Source organism: Lagopus muta, chromosome 10 (assembly GCF_023343835.1).
Source record: "Lagopus muta isolate bLagMut1 chromosome 10, bLagMut1 primary, whole genome shotgun sequence".
Taxonomy (NCBI): Eukaryota; Metazoa; Chordata; class Aves; order Galliformes; family Phasianidae; genus Lagopus; species Lagopus muta.
The window spans coordinates 152,130-164,352 of NC_064442.1; the positions used below are offsets into that span (position 1 = coordinate 152,130).

General features: G+C 48.2%; 1 protein-coding gene across 5 annotated transcripts in view; it reads left to right on the forward strand.

Moving 5' to 3' along the window:
- MAP1A (microtubule associated protein 1A) overlaps positions 1-12,223 on the forward strand; it is a 54,935-nt gene that overhangs the window by 21,145 nt on the left and 21,567 nt on the right. The window contains exon 1 of one of the 5 annotated variants that reach the window (XM_048955731.1): positions 2,329-2,363. The exons of the other annotated variants lie outside the window; for them this stretch is intronic. The gene's annotated coding sequence lies outside the window, so the exon portion shown is untranslated. Of the gene's footprint in view, positions 1-2,328; positions 2,364-12,223 lie in introns of those variants that run through there. 5 annotated transcript variants of the gene reach the window in all.

Consider the following 12,223-nt stretch of genomic DNA (forward strand, 5'->3'; position numbering starts at 1 on the left):
GGCGTGCTGTGTGATGTGGTTTAGTGCTTGTGGTGGCAATGGTGATGAGGAGACGGTTGGACTAGATGATTTTGTAGGTCATTTCCAACCTTGTGATTCTATGATTCTATGGTTTAATAAGAACTGTACCTTTTTAAGAGAGTCCTCTGTAGCCTTGCCTTGAGTCATGTAACAACAGTGGAAGTACATTTGGAATATTCTGACCTTTCCCAGGTGTATTTTATTCTGGAAGTTCTACCTGTGACATTGCAATTTTAAAACCCATTGCACTTTCTTTCCAGCCTTCCTTTGAGGTTGGCTGCCAGGTGCAGATTCCTACCTTCAGTTTGCATTATCTTCACAGTTGCCTCTGATTGTTGCTGGTTTGCCTCCTGCGATCCCATTGTGAGTTTGTCAGAGCTGTCCTATGAATATCCTCTCTGTAAAGCAGCATGACATCTGTTATACAGATAACTAATGGCACCTGTTAAGTCAGTGCCTCTTGACTGACAGTCCCCTTAAAGATGTTAGCAGCCTTTTGGTCTCTGTTCAAGCCTTAGAGTGGGAACTCTGAAGGAACCTGATCCTTCTTGGAGTAGCTGGTGCCTATTATAAGAGATTGCTGGTTCAGAGAGAGAATGGGATCTGAGGGAATTAAACCTATCTGGAAGAGCAGGGGAGGGATCTTGCACCACATTTTGGCTCTTGGGGCGTCTTTCAGGTTGCCCTGGTTGTGTGTCTTTGTTATTTCCCAGTGCTGGATTGGTTTATTCCTTCTCTTCTGTATATCTGTTGAGATATGTGAGAAGCTTTGCTGTGCCTTGGTCTTTGGAAGTCTTGTGGGTGTGCAGTGGGGTCCAATGCTGACAAAGGCTGCTGAGTGAGTACAGCCAATGCAGGAGCCACAGGCATAGAAGGTGTGAGCTTTTCTTCGGGTAGGCTTATGCTACTTACTGGAAATGTTTGGAACAGTCTTTTCTCGAAGTGGCTGGGACTTGCTCCTGGCACCTCCTTCCTCTCTGCTGCATTAAGCTGCCCTTTGGGTGCTGCAGAGTCATCCTCTGCTCAAGCAGGGAACGTGCTGGTTCTTGCTGTGCCCCAGTATTTGCTTCAATCCCTTTCTCCTGTGTTCCTTCTGGTCTTTCGATACTGCTCATGATTGCTCCAGTTCTGCAGCCTTGATTTTTATAAACCTCTTTATCCTTTCCATTGAGAGTTCTAGTCAGGTCATCTGCTATTTTCCCTAAAGCTTTTGAGTTGCTGAGTTAAATTAGGATCACCATTTTTAAAACCTTATTTTCTGGGACAAGTGAGACCAGAGCATTGCCAAAGAAAACTCGCAGGGCCAGTGAGTTTGTTTAAAGTAAAAATTGGAAAAGAGACTGATAATTATAGTCCTTCTGGATCTACATTAAGGATGCAATTGACACATTTGAAGAAAATGATAAACAGCTGTTTGTAATGGATGATGTGGGTTATCCATCTGTGTAAACTTCCCAAGTTACCACAACAAGTCAAAGTCTATAGCAGGCTCTTCTCAATAGCTCAGATAATCACTCCCTAGGCCCTCAGCTACTGGAAAGGTGGAAATATTACAGTCAAATTAAGGAAAAGTAGCCTAATCCTGCAAAGCATGGAAAGAACAGAATGCTTTAGGGGTCAAAAGCTTGGTCCAATGAGCCGGAGGCTCTGGTAGTGGTTAAGAGATGAGTTACAAGGTTCTTAGTTAAATGTTTAATTTTCTGAACGCTGTGCTGGAAGTAATCTGCAGAGGTAAGGTTGTTGGTATTTTTGCATTACTCATTCAAGTTCTGTTCATCATTCGGCTGGGGTTTAGAATTGTCATTGTCACATCGGTGTACCAGCAAGCAGATAGTGGGGGCGTGCTGCTGGCGTGGCTATCGCCAGCCTGGCTGTAAGAGGATGCTGCTCCTGAAGGCTCCTATTGCTGCTCCTCAGTTAGTGCTGATCTGCAGCTGGAGGAAGGCGCGAGGTACTGCTTGAATTGATCCAAACCCTCAGATGAGGTGGGGAGCGCCCTTGATCTGGGGCAATCAGTGAGGAGCAGCCCGTGTGTGAGCAGCTGGGGGAAGACGAGAACTGTGTGCAGGAGTCCGTCTGTTGCCACGTATTCTGGGGCGCGCCGAGTTCCAGTGGTCACGTTTGCCCAGATTGTCACGATCAGAACTCGGCCTTTCTCAGCACAGGAGCGGCACGAGGCCGTGGGGCACAGAAGCGCAGCGCACGGAGGGTTAATGCGGGCGGGCGGGGGCCGGGCGGCTCCTCCCTCGGCTCGCCCTGACACAGCAGCTGCGCGCCGCAGCTCGCCGGTGTCCGCGCCGCTGCGGCTCTCCGGGCATCCGCCGCTGAGCCGGGAGACGATGGTACGTGCGCGGCCCCTCCCGGGGGCTCCGTGGCTCGGGCGGGCAGTGGAGGCTGCGGGCTGCGATCCGTGAGAAGCCCCTCGCGCTGTTGGGGGCAGTAACGCTTTGTTCTCGGTCGGGGGTTGTTTGAGGCTGCCAAGAGAGCCCTTCGGCCCGGGCTGCGCGATGGGTGCCCGGGAACGGAGGGTTGCCGGGGGGCTGCCCGGCGCGGCGCTCTGGGACTGCTGCCCGCTGCCTGTGCGGGCGGATATCTCCCCTGAGCCGTCCGCAGGAGATGCGCTTTTACATCCCTGTGCGCTCACCTCACTGGGAGGCGGAGGAGAGTGGTGGAGGGGGACCACTGGGGGGCGGGGGGGAGAACCGATGGCCGGAGTGCGAGGCGGCCGCAGGTGGAGCTCGGATTCACGGTCTGTGTGAGGACATCACCCCTCTCGGCTGCTCGCGGATTGAGTGTAGGAGCCGGCTGAATTCCACGGCTGCTCAGCTGTTTGCTGCTCTCGTGTCATCAGCGCGGAGAAGGAAGGATCGAGATGAATCCAGAAGAAAATCTGGAGGGGCGTTCAGCTTGTCGGGAGGTGCGGCGCTGCGCCCCGCCCCGGTGGGCGCCTCGAGAGGGGAGAGGGCGGCGGAGGCGTCTCCTGGGCGCTGCCTTTGGACCCGGCCCGATGACAGCCGCTGACGCCGTACCCAGTACTGATGCTGAAATGTGGCCGGTGCTTAGCGGGAGGGGGAGGGCTATTAACCCTCACCGCTGGTTCGAGGGAAGAGAGGTCCAGGGACGCTCTTGACGTTCCTTTTCCCTTCGGTGCTGCACGCCCACATGTGAGGAGCGCTGAAGTCTGGCTCTGAGCTGCTCCAAGCTGTGTTCTTCCAGGATGAGAAACCACAAAGCATCCAAACTTGCAGCTGGGTGGGGGAGGAAGGGTCTTTTAGAATGTGATGCAGTCTTTCTAGGGCAGCAGAGAAGAGATGTGGCCGGGGGTGAAGTGGGTGTTTGTCCTAGCAGGCTACAGGGAAGCATTTCTTGCTTTAGAAGTGAAAACAGTAAAGTACTTTCTTTTTCCTGGGAGCGGTCCTTTGTTGTCCCCCACCCTGCTGTGGAGGGCAGCTTCTCCCATTTTAAGGTGGGGAGAAGGTGCATCATCAGTGCTGTGACACACATGCTGTGTTTTTTGTAGTATATCTTTGGCATCCCTTAGAATTGCACCTAATGAACATCTCGTTAAAGGATTAAATCATCTGAACGCTAGTGCTGATATTCATTGAAGCATTTTAAAATAGGGCTTTTTATCTACGGTGTTTGGAGAAAGAGAGAGAAGCTGGTGCAGGGCTGGGCATACCAGGCTGCTGATTGTCTGTATATCTTCTGATCTCTGTTCTGAGTGCTGCTGTGGCTGTGAGGGAGGAGAGGTGAACTTCACTGACCGAGGGGAGCAGTTAAAGTCAGCAGTGATGCCAACAAAAGCTTTCTTAATAGAGGAGAGAAGGGCTGCTGTGTGTGGGGGCTGAGAGTGGTCGGGCTGGACTCGCAGTGATGTAGGAAGGAGAAAGAGGAGGGAGCTGGGACATATTTATCACAGTGAGCTCGGAGGGAGGAGCGTGGCTGCTGCACACTCGCGCACGCAGGAACACGCACACACACTGCGGCAAATTCTGCAGCTGGTGCCTGCTGGCTTATGACTGCAGAAAAAACAAGCTCCAGTTTAAACTCTGATCTCAGAGATGCGGCTGCTTCTATTCCCAGTATCTCCGGTCCCACTGTGAGCAGCCCTGCGGGCGCTTCTCCAGAATGATGAGGGTTCCTGTTTCTTCCAATGAGGTAGGGGACTTTTTGCTGCATAAGGTCAGTATCCTCCCTGTCTCCTTGACTGCTCTGTCTGTTCAGTTGCATCCAGGCTGTGTGTCTGTCCTTATGTTTCCTTCAGCAAACAGCGGTTGTATAGCAGCTAGGAACCCTTTTATTCTCCCCTCCTTTTCTTTGCTCTGTTGAGGCCCGGTCTGCAGTAGTTTTGTTCCTGATGAGATAATCCATAAGAGGAATGTCCTATTGCATCATTTTGCCGTTCTTCCTTCTGTCTGTGTTCCCTAGTGATGTTCTCAGCTGAAATGGGGCTGCGTGATGGACTTGAGCTCACGGATACAGTGAGCATTAGCCAGCATGGGTTGTTCTCGATGAAAGCGAGCAAGCTGCGCGTGCAAACCAGTACTGCAGAGGACCTCATCAGAAGGAGGGAGGCTGGGCACCTGGCTGAGGGTGGAAAAGGAGTTCCTCAGCATGAGCTTTTGTGGGACATGGCCTTGTGCTCATATGTGTGTGTTCTTATGCAAAGCATACATGGTAACTCTGGGATAGCTGTATCTCACAGAAGAATAACAAACGGCCGAATAAGGATGCAGCAGCATACCTTGGTGTGTGTCAGAGATCTACTGCCCACTTGGCAAGCGCTGTCCAGTACACCGTGTGCATTATCACAGGCTTCCATTGATGGGTAGGAGGGAGAGGCCTGCAGGCCTTCAAAAGAGGATGCTATGGGAAAACATGGAAGACACGGTGTCCTAGCTAACATACCGGAACTTCCCAGTTCCAGTGACAAGTAGTGACAAAATGGAGGGGTGTGCCTTCTAGGTGTACAGTGTTTGCTATGCAGAAGTACCTGGGAAGGGTTGGGAGACAGCAGTTGCTGGGCTGATGGATCATCTCTGGGAATGGGAGGGAAGAGAAAAAGTTTTATGTGCATATGTAAAAATGAGTTGGGGGGGGAGGAACAAAGGATTGTTTTTCCTACTCTCAAAAATCTTGAAACGGTTACAGGTTGAGTGAAGTTGAGCTGCTTGGATGAGTTCTGTGGATTCCTCTTACAAATTTATGCACTTTGTCTTTGCCTAGAACAAGCATTTTCTTGTTTGGTAGAATATTAAAGGTGATGAATTTCAACAGATTTTGTGAGAACTGTGGGGTAGGAGAGGAAGGTGATCCAAGTTGGTGCTTTTTGGCTGCCATCTGGGCAGTCACCACTTACAGCCACTCAGGCTGTGCTTCCATCTCCTCGCATGCGGCCAATTGGTGTCTGCTAGTTATGACTAGCAAGGAAGCCTCTGCCCCTCCTAGGCTTCATCCACAAATAAATGTGAGCATTGGTGTCCTTGGCCAGCACATTTGTAAGCTCAGAGACAGCCTCTGAATCTTGCTGGGTCAATTCCTCAAATGGATATTATAGTGTTCAGTTAGCATCTTTTTGTGTGGTGTTTTGTTTTTTTTTTGTTTGTTTGTTTGTTTTTTTTAGTGGGGAATACAGTTTGGATCCACTTGTACATTCCAAAAAAGCATCATCACCCCAATTTCTGTGTTTCGATAGAAATGAGACTTTAGAAAATAAATGCTTGAATGGTGCCTCTCCAGGGACGAAGGCTGAGAATCTCAAATGGGAAGAAGACCGTGAGTCAGAGATGGGGTAGGCTTTAATGTTCAACAGGACATTCTGATAACAGGCACATCTCTCTCTATACATGTCTTTTATGGGCCTTCTTGTGAAATCTTTTGCAAGATTAACCAGAAACTCCTTCGTGCCCTGTTTTCACAATAGGTTGGGGTGAATAAGATTTTGTGTGACTTTAGCATTCTTCAGTACAAGAAATGTTTTTGTGAGTTTGGTGAACTTTGAGGCTCTGGAGGGGAAGTTGAAAGAGGAGGAGAACTGATCTACAGGCACTGATCAGTGCACTGGGGAATGTATTTCCATGTCGGTAGTCTTGAGAAAAGTCTATTTTGACTTCCAGTGAAAAAATTAAAGCTGTAAATATTGGGTGCTATTTTTCACAAATACCATAGGGACAAATAAATGGTGGTTTAAAAAAAAAGCATGGGAGTGTAACTGGCAAGTCTAGATCTCTTTGTTTCATCTACCAACTTCCAGGTTAAGAGATTCAGTTAAAAGATTTTGCCTGAATAGCTTTTCCACTGCCTTTGTTTCACTGGGATATGACCATCATGTTTGTGCCATTCTCTGCTAAGTGCCATTGCCAAATTCTTAAATAATTGAGGAACAAACTAGAAGGAAAAGGCCCTTAATATCTTTGCTTTTAACGTTGCCTCGGAAATGTCAGCCTGTCATCAGGTACTAATATTGATCTTGGAGGAAAAGTGGGCACACAGTCAGCGATTCACCTCCTGTCTGGCTAGTTCTGTGCTCTGAAGAGCCTCCTAAACAGAGTGGGAGGGTTAACTGTGGTACTGGGGGGGGGGGGGGGGAAGAAACTGAGAGCACTCTACAGGTTGCATAGGAAGTAAATTACTTCAAATAAATACGTGGCATCTTTTTGAGGAAGCAACTTTCAGGCTGTTGAGTACAAACACTGGGTGTTTTTACTCGGATCCCGACTGCTAGATTTGCATGGGAGTTTTAATTGTTAGGAAGATTCTTTCATGCCGCTCATCCATGTTCTAAAGCAAAGGCAGTCTTCAAAGAAATGGGATGTGTGGGACTGTGGAAGGGGTCTGTGCCTGCATAGCTCTGAGAGAGCCAAACAAGTGTAGGGCTCTGAGACGAATGTGCTCCTGATGTCAGAGGTCTGCTCCAGTCCTCCTTATTTTCCCAGGTTTGTAAGTGCAGTCCCTGATTGCACAGTGCAGACTGCAAACTGAAAGGTGTGGCTAGGCTTGATAGCACTAAGAAGGGACTCCAGTTATGGAGCGCGACTTCAGTGAGCTCAGTGCAGGCTCTCCTTGGCTTCTCTCAAGTGTTTCTCTTCTCCGTTCTGAACAGGCAAGCCCTGCATTTGCTTACAGAATGGACTGGTGGCCTTGAAGCTGCAACCTTTAAGGTATCTTTCTGTACCATATTCATTATTACTGTACTCCATGCTGTGAATCAAATCCCAGGAATCCAGATCATGCAGAGAATTTACGAAGTGGTAACAAGATCCAGGAGTGCAGAGCCAAAACGCAACTAGGAGGGGTGTTGGCAGAGGATGGGTGCTTTTTACTCAAGCACTGGCAGAAAGCAGGCTTTGGTGCTTTATCACTGCTGTACGTGCAGTCTGCAGGTGGTTTCATAACTGTGTCTTAAATAGAGACTGCATTCAGCAGGTCATCTTCAATACAGTCAGCTGAGAGAGAAGAAAAGCTTCTTAGGATGACCATCTCCTCAAAGGAACCATCTATCAGTCCACTGGGGGTGGTGGAGTGAGGATGACTGTTGAGCGATGTTTTAAGGTGTGCTTGGGTTTCCTTGTGGGGCTTTAGTGGAGTCATTTCATAAGCTATACCTCCAGCTCCTCACAGATGGAAATAATGCCATTATGCAGAGCTGTGTTCTTGATTCGTGTGAATACTTTGCATTATTTCACAGCCAAGGATGCAGGGAGAGCTTGAGTCAGCAAAGCTGCTGCAGGGAACAGCATCTCTCCAGGCTGATTCTGCACCTGGCAAATTAGAAAAAAAAATATATGTTCATCTTACCTATTAATGCAGCTTAACTGTGGAGCAGCTTCCAGCTGAGGGACATTTAACAAATGGTTAGAATGGTAACTTCTGAAAATAGATACAACTGCTTCCAAAGTGAACATCTGCCTTCAATTAGCAGTTCTAAAGTGGCTGGGCTATCAAATTGCTCTTTAGCATAAAAGTGAGACAGTATGTGCAATTAAAAAGCAGTGAGATGGTTGCTATAGCTGGCGCAGTATAGAAATAGAAGTTGCCTGGGAGAGGAGCTGTAGATGGCAAGACAATATCTCAGGCAAGACAGTAAAGCACAGGCAATTGACTGGAGAGAGTATCTCTTGAGATGTAGCAAATGGCAACTGCCTGCCATACCTTAAATGTTTCCCTTCCACCTCTTGCCTAATTGCTGGTTCATCTTCTTGGTGTTTTGTGGGAAGGCGGTCTCTCCTCTTGCACAGCCCGTCCTTACCCTAAAGCACAGTCAGTTGTGCTGAGAAGTGGCACTATGGCAAGGGAAGTTTTTAAGCACCTTCATTTAGATCCACCAGTGGAAACCTGAGTGTTCCTTCGCGCGCCTCCATGCTTTCCATCCTGACAGACCTGGCAATGGTCCTTCTGGAAACAATTCCAGACTTTTCTTCTTCACACCAGTTTGTGCCCCTCTTGCATTGTGTTGATCTCCACACTGCTGGTTTTGACAGTAACTCATTTAACGTGCTGTGCTTTCCCATCGTCTTCAAACTGTTGCTGTCTACTTCTTTCACCAACTTGTTTTCTGACCCTAATGACTGCTTAGTTCCATTGACAGCTTTTTTTTCCCCCCTTTCTCTGTCCTGTTTAGTGTTACCATAATCATTTCATTTCACGCTTTGACTCTGTTTCCCTTGAGTAGCTTCATTTGAGGCATTTCCTGCTCCACATTCACGGGGTCTTAATTCAGTGCTGCCATGATTCTCATTATGTGATTTGGTGTCCTAATACTAAGAGTCACAGTCATAGAGGTTGGGAGGGATACCAAAACATCATCAGGTCCAACCTTTTGTGGAAAAAGGGATGAGACAATCTATCACTCCATCTAACTGCATCCTGGAAACTTCCAGTGATGGGGATTCTACTGTATCTCTGAGGAGGCTGTTCCAATGATTGATTGCTCTCATTGTAAAGAAGTTTATTTCATTAGGACCAAAGCCCTCCCAGTGCAACCTGTAGCTGTTGCCATTTGTCCTTTCTGTGTGGTCGTATGTGAAGACAGAGCATCTGTCCTCTCTGTGGCTGCCCTTTATGTACTGTGCATGCGGTGATGAGGACCTCTCTGAGCCTTCTCTGAAGGTGAAAAAGCCTTTCTCCTGCAGCCCTCCCTCATGGGCAGGTTCTCCAGCCTTTCCCTCATCTTTCTGCACCTCCTTTAGTCCCTCTCCAGTCTCTCCAAACACTGTTTTGAACTATGGGGACCATACCTGGGCACAGCACTCCAGCTGTCTCCTGACAAGTGCTGAGCAGAGTAGGGTGATCATATCTATACGTGTTCTGGTAGTTACACTATCCTGAAACTTCTGTAAAACCTCACACATACAGTACTTCATGCTATCTGATACCAGTACCTCATCATTCTCAGCTGCTGAGTCACTCTAGAAAGCTTAAATGACACTTAGAGCTGCAGAAGGAAGGAGCAAAGATGCTCACCGTGTGGGCTGGTGTTTGGGACACAGATGTGTGATGCTCCTGTTTGCATCTCTGTGCCAGTGAGCATTTCCACTGTGTGTACAGAAGAGATTGAGGTCAGCCAAGGGGCTGGGAGGCCCTGCTCCTTCCTGGGCAGGCAGTGGCTCATGCTGAGGTTGCCGATCTCCCGAGGGAAGTGGCCAAGCGCAGCCCTCTGTGCCACCTTCTTGTGGGCTGTGTCCCTCCATGGATGCAAGGATGGAGACAGACGTCCATGCTCCTCCCATTTCCTTAATGCTTCTCTGTAGCACAGCGGGGCTGGGATGAAGGCATTGCCTTGGTTGTAGGCATGGGCAGTGCTGAACTGGAGGGTGCGTGGGGCGGTCAGGAGGAATAGAAAGGTGACCCAGAGAGCAATGTCATCACGGTAAGAAAGAACAGAGTTTTAAACTGGTGGAGTGTGGTGACCCTATTATGTCTTCTCTATCAGAATGTGTGCTGAACCCAACACAGCTGTTTTCTTGGACAGAAAGAGGAGCTGGGATTTTCTGTGGGATTATATGTATATAAATAGAATATCCTGAGAAGAATTTTCTCAAATTTTTGAGAGAAAAGAGAGTGAAAACTGATGTATATTCTTAAAATAGCAGCAATTGCTACTATTTGAAGAAAAAGGAAAAAAAAGTAACTGCTTTTATCAGTAATTTTAGCTGATATTTTGTTCAAGTAAATATTCTGTTGTAATCTGAACAACTTAGTATTTTGCTTTGAAGTTAAAATATTAGTTAAAACAGATCATTAGTTAAATGATTTTTTACATAAGTGCTGTGTCAGCTTTGGGCTCTAATTTACAGCTTGTGGGAGCTAATGGAGATTGTGAGCTGCGCTCTGTCCTTCAGCATCTGAGGAGCTGCCCAGGTTCCCTTCCTCCTGCGTGGAGATGCATTCTGGCCATAACTCACAATCTGAAGGTGGCTGTTTTCTGCGTGGCTGAGTTCCCAGAAGCAGAAGCTGCCTACTTCGCTCAGCCAGGCTGATGCTGGCAGTTTCTAGACTCCTGCTTGTCCTCTAAAGGTCAGATGAGAATGAGATATGGCTCTTTGCTTTATGTGCCATGTCTGTGGCAGTTGCTACTGCTTGCACAGGGCCAGGCACTGCAGCAGAGATGTTCTGCTTACAGCAGCTCCTTCCCTCTGTCCCCCAAAAAGGGAATGACAGTTCTTTAAAATAGAATTTTCCCAGAATCCTTTTTTTCTAGAATCCACCACAAATGCCCTACCAGGCATTCAAGTCTTCTCAGCCCACTCCTCTGTGGAGTGATTTCTTGTTAAATGTATTGAGGATTCTCCTCATGCATGCTCTGAGCATACAGGCAACAGGATAGCTGTGTGGAGCTTTCCTCATGCTGCTCCATAACAAACTCCTGTTTGTGCTTTTGGGGCTGTGGCAGCCCACCGTTTGCCTGCTCACAGCTGTGGAAGCATCAAAGCCTGCACTGAGGGCAGACAGCCCTCCCACCTGTGACTGCTGCAGTACAGCAAGGATGCCCAGGTGAAGCAGTCAGCCTGTAGGTGAAGGAGCACTGAGCTGTGACTTTGCTGGTGTGTGTGCTGGCAACCAAAGCGATCTTCCCATTTATTTTTTTTTTTTTTAATTCCTGAGCCCATCTGACTTGCTGGCAGAGCTTCCAAATCTCCTCCAGCCAGAACTGGTCATGCTGGCTGTATGCTGTTTGGTTTGCTTGCTGGAGGAAGGAGCTTCAGCAGCCGTGTGCCTGTCAGGTGTAGTGCTTAGGACGTTGCTTCCAGAAAGAATGCTTACTCTTTTCTCTGAACGATGCAGGGGTTTCCTTGGGCAGGGCTGGGTCTGTGTTGCAGTAGGTGGTAAGGAGGTGTGTTTGCACAGAGGGGATAGGAAGCAGGATCCTGCTCAGTAATCTCTCTCCCAAGGAGATGCAGCTTGCTGCTCTTGCTTCAGTTCTGGAGCATTTGTGAATGAGTATATTGTTTCTTTTTCTCTGAATGGACCCCAGTTGGGGCTGGATTTTTTTTTTTTTTTTGTGAGCACTGGAGGAGCTGCAGTTGAAGGCTTTGTAGCTGCAGAATGAGAGTCAGTGATCACCTCAGTGTTACGGCGCCATTTTAGAATGAAGAAATAGCAGCCTTTCAGCTCACAGTAGCTCATGTTAATTATGCAAATGCATGCACCCTGAGAACCCTCTTGTATGCTTTGACTGTCATCAAAAATGAACCTTTATTTCACAGGGCATCAGGAAGATGATGTGTCCCAAGGCTCAGCTCTTTGCTGCAAAAGGAACTGACCCAAAGAACAATCTGGGGCCTATTGATGTTTGCTTTACAGGTGCAACCTGGCCTATTAATCCCAAATAATCCCAGGAGTGAAGGAAGCGAAGGGTGTAGGAAGACAAAGGTAAAGAGGAATAAAGAATGCCCCCTGGATGTGCCAGGATTGGTGTCTATGGTCAGATGAACAGTCTACGTCCCATTCATACCAGGGTCCTATGAGCTGCATAACGCAGGCTGCGTGCCCCCATCAGATACCTGCAGGCACTGACAAGGTCTCTTTTTCAGGCTAAACAGTCCCAGCTGTTTCAGCTTTCCCTGCATCAGAGGTATGCATCCTTTAATCGTTTTTCTGGCCCTTACACACAGATTGTTGGGGTTTGGCTGAGTTCACCACAGCCTCCCTGGAAAGCTGCCTCCTTAGAGCTCTACCTAAAGATGAGATGAGAACCTGG